Here is a 4,471-nt window from a genome sequence, read left to right as displayed (position 1 = left end):
ACCACAACACCACTTAGAGATTTTCTTTTTCTTTCTTTCTCTCTCTCTCTCTCTCTCTCTCTCTCTCTCTCTCTCTCTCTCTCTCTCTCTTCCTTCCTTCCTTCCTTCTTTCTTTCCTTCTTTTGTGGTGTGTCATTAGACTTGAAGTCTGGGCCTGGGCATTGCCCCTGAGCTCTTTTTCAGCTCAAGGCTATCACCCTACCGCTTGAGCCTCAGCACCATTTCTGATTTTCTAGTTGTTAACTGGAGATAAGAGTCTCACGGACTTTACTGCCCCAGCTGGCTTTTATCTGCAATCCTTAGATCTCAGCCTCCCGAGTGGATGGTATTACAGCTGTGAGCCACTGTGCTGGGCTATTATGACTTTCTGTGTAGGTGGTACAAGGAATCAAAACTGGGGCCTTCGTGTGTGCTAGGCAAGTACTCTACTAATAGTCCACATTCCTGGCCACACAAATCATTTTTATAGGGAAATCTTGGTTTTTGAATAGAAAGAAAAGATGTTATAGGATTTTCTAATCCAATGTTTCATTTATCATTGTTTGATGGATTTTTCCCAGTAGAATATTTCACTTGTGATGTTTTTCTGAACTTCATTGTGTTGATATAGTATGGCTTATTTTCTGTCTTCTTTCACCCATCATGATGCCATAAGCACTCAATGCATATGATAGTATTAATAACCCTATTAACGGCTAATATTTGTCAAGTGTTTCCTCTCTATGGATCAGGCAGTATTTAACTAGTCACATAATATGCTATAGCTTACAACAGCCAATGAGGTAAATCTATTACAAGTGCCATATATCACACAATAATGGAAAAAAAAGTTTCAAGAACTTACCAAGTACTAGACAGAAGTGAGTAACAAAGCAGGGATTTGCACCCAGGCAACTTAAACCCAGACTCTAAGCCTCATAGTTGCTGTAAATCCTGCTCAGCCCAATTATTCCTAAGCCATGCAGCTTCATATTTGTTCTCATAGAAGGCACTGAGGATTTTGGGGAATAGAATATTGTCCTATTAATCTTTACATATCCATAACTTAGTGAAATGTACAGCTCATATCAAGAATTTAGTACGTATTTTTCAAAAGTGAATTAATTTCTGATTTGGGCATAAAACATTGGGAAAACATCACAGAATGCTGTACTGACTCAATAAAATTTAAGTGGCGTCCACAGTATTTTCTACGATTTTTCTCACTCTACTAGTAACTTGCATTCCCCATCAAATAGTGGAATTAGGAAGTCCCATGCTGTGGTTCATGTGATAATCTACTAAGCAGGAGGCTGGGATATGGAGGATGAGAGATTCAAGGTCAGGCAGAAAGTTCTGTGAGTTTGTCTCCAAAGTGGCCAGCCAAAACTGGGATATATGGCTCAAGTATTAGAGTGTCAGCCAAGCAAGCAAGTCAAGAGAGCATGAGGTCCTGAGTTCAAACATTAATGAAATAGCCAGCAAAATTAGGATATATGGCTCAAGTATTAGAGTGTCAGCAAAGCAAGCAGGTCAAGAGAGCATGAGGTCCGGAGTTCAAACATTAATGAAATAGCCAGCAAAAATTAGGATATATGGCTCAAGTATTAGAGTGTCAGCAAAGCAAGCAGGTCAAGAGAGCATGAGGTTTGAGTTCAAACATTAATGAAATGGCCAGCAAAAATTAGGATATATGGCTCAAGTATTAGAGTGTCAGCAAAGCAAGCAGGTCAAGAGGGCATGAGGTCCTGAGTTCAAACATTAATGAAATACCCAGCAAAAATTAGGATATAGAGTGGCCGTGAGGCCGCGCTGCTCCCGGCCTGGTGACAGCGGCCGCCGGAAGCGGACATGGCGGCGCTGGTGAGCGACGAGCTGGAGGCTTTGGCGGCGATTTTCTGCGGGCCCCACGAGTGGGAGGTGTTGAGCCGCTCAGGTGAAGACCCCGGGCCATCAGCCTCAGGTGTTCTCCCCGTGGCCCGGCCGGGGGCCCCGCCCCGCGCCCCTCCCCCCTGGCCCTGGCGCTCCGAGACCCAGGCTCCTTCCCTGAGGCCTTGAAACAGAATCCACACCAAGGCTGAAGGACTTGAGATGTGGATATACCCTGAGAGTCGGTATTCCAGTTACCTGTCACCTACCACTTGTGCCTGCCCAGGATCTCAGTTAACTCTGAACTCCTGACCAGGGCCCAGTGGGAGACTGGGAAGGACATGCTACTCGAGCAAGCAGAGACCCTCCTGTCAGAACCTATGGTTCAGGAGCGGGTCCTCTGGTGTCAGCAGAATCTCCGGCATATCCTCAACCAGCCAGAACCCAGAAAGGGCAGCAGCCAGGATGCTTTTGCAGTCAGCCCGACCATGGATGATGGATTGTGGCTGGCTCTTTTGCATCTAGATCCTATGAGAGCAAAGACTAAATACATCAGAACTGTGCAGAAATGGGCTTCTGATTTAAGGCTCACAGGAAGACGGATGTTCATGGGTAAAATAATACTGATTTTACTGCAAGGACACAGAAGCAACATCAAGGAGTACCTGATGCTGCAGAAAACCTCCAAAGTCGATGTGGACTCAAGTGGAAAGAAATGCAAAGAGAAAATGATTAATGTACTATTGGAAACAAAAGTACAGACAGAACACACAAGGTTTCTGGCATTGGAAGTCAAAGAGTATTCAGTGTGGGATGACTTACAAAAGGAATTTGAAGCTGCAGGACTTCAGAAGGTTTTCCCCGAATTCGTGCTTGGGCTGGTGAAATAAAATGAATGACAGGAGTCTGGATCAAACAGCAGGGTTTTGTTGATGTTGTTGCCCTGGCTTGGTGGAGGGGCTATTGAAAGAATTATAAGGAGGCAATGTTAAGGTTTCTCTCAAGTACAGTCTTTCTCATTCTGGGACAAAAGCTGTGTTTCATAGAATATACGCAGGAAAATGCCTTCCATGTCCTAATTTTTGCCAGGGAAAACTGGGCTTAACAGATGGAACTTTATTTAAAAGATAAAGAGATGAAAGCAAAAAAGCCTTTGTTTTTTTCATATATTTTTATTCTAATTAATAGAAGGGTTACATTATATTCGCCAGATAGAAGGTGCATTAATTCACATACATTGATACCCTTTCTTATGTCTTGGTCCCCATTTCCCTCCTCCCCCACCCCCACCCCTCATCTTGTTTTTCCCCCTTCCCTATCCAGTTTCAAATAACCAAATACAAATGTATCCAATATAGCTGCTTTTGCGCAGCAGCGGAAATTTCACCGCTCCAGGGCTCCTGGGGAAGAAATTAAAGTCAGTGTCTCCCTCTCCCCCCCCCTCTCTCTCCTGCTCTCTCCTCTCCTCCTCTCCTCCCCTCTGCCCATCCCCTCCCTGCGCCTTCCATGGGCACCGCGCAGGCCGGCAGCCGCCGCGTGGCGGGCGAGATGCCAGGATGGGCCTGATCTGGCTCCTGCTGCTCAGCCTGCTGGAGCCTGGCTGGCCCTCCGCGGCCCCGGGGGCGCGGCTGTGGCGCGATGTGGGCGGGCGCAGGGGAGGCGTGTACCAGCGCCTAGGCGGGGCGCCCGGCGCCACCAGCTCTACTGCACCACCCGGTACCACCTGCAGCTGCACCCGAGCGGCCGCGTGGACGGCAGCCTGGAGCACAGGGCCTCCAGCTTCCTGGAGATCACGGCGGTGGAGGTGGGGTCGTGGCCATCAAGGGGCTCTTCTCTGGATGGTACCTGGCCATGAACGAGAGAGGGCGGCTCCACGCTTCGGAGCACTACAGTGCCGAATGTGAGTTCGTGGAACGAATCCACGAGCTGGGCTACAACACCTACGCCTCCCGCCTGTACCGCTCGGTGCCCGGGGGGCCCGGGGCCGGCGCCACCCCAGTGCCCACAGGCTGTGGTACATGGCCGTGAATGGCAAGGGCCGGCCACGCCGGGGCTTCCGGGCCCGCTGCACGCAGAAGTCCTCCCTCTTCCTGGCCCATGTGCTGGACCCCAAGGACCACGAGAGGATGCGGCTACTCCACGGCGGCCACGGCGGCCACGGTGGCAGAGGCAGAGCCGGGGGTCACCGGGCCCACGCCAGGCGGCGCACCCCAGCCCGAGCCACCGCGGGCACCACACCTCGCACGTGGCCCTGACTGACTCTCCCGGCCACACGCTTCCTCCTGCCCTCTGCAACCAGGCTGGATGGGACTCGAGGGGCCTCAGTTTCCCCACGTCCAGCGGTCGGTGTCGGCTGGCTGGAGGCTTTGTGTAACTGGGACATTAAAGTATTTTATTATAAAAAAGAAAAACAAATACATAAACTAAAACAACTATAAAGATCACCAGAGAAATATATCTCCTCCAAAATCAACTGTTTCCTTAAGAGATTTTAAAGACAGTGAAATGGGTGATATTTGAAAGAACTTGCTCAGAAATCTAAACAAATGCTACGAAGACAACAGCTGAACAAAATGAAGTAAGGAAGCCAACATAGCATAAAAAAATAAAAATTCAAGGAGGA

At 48.8% G+C, this 4,471-nt stretch overlaps 2 pseudogenes; both read left to right on the top strand.

Annotated features, from left to right (window-relative positions):
* The first annotated feature begins 1,830 nt into the window (after positions 1–1,830).
* LOC150039454 (RWD domain-containing protein 3-like) lies at positions 1,831–2,852 on the top strand (annotated as a pseudogene).
* A 552-nt stretch (positions 2,853–3,404) lies between these two features.
* On the top strand, positions 3,405–4,103 carry LOC150039453 (fibroblast growth factor 3 pseudogene; annotated as a pseudogene).
* The last annotated feature ends 368 nt before the right edge of the window (positions 4,104–4,471 follow it).

Source organism: Megascapheus bottae, unplaced genomic scaffold, assembly GCF_031878675.1.
Source record: "Megascapheus bottae isolate mThoBot1 unplaced genomic scaffold, mThoBot2.hap1 HAP1_SCAFFOLD_40, whole genome shotgun sequence".
In the NCBI taxonomy this organism is placed as follows: domain Eukaryota; kingdom Metazoa; phylum Chordata; class Mammalia; order Rodentia; family Geomyidae; genus Megascapheus; species Megascapheus bottae.
This window is presented reverse-complemented; position numbering and strand designations above follow the sequence as displayed.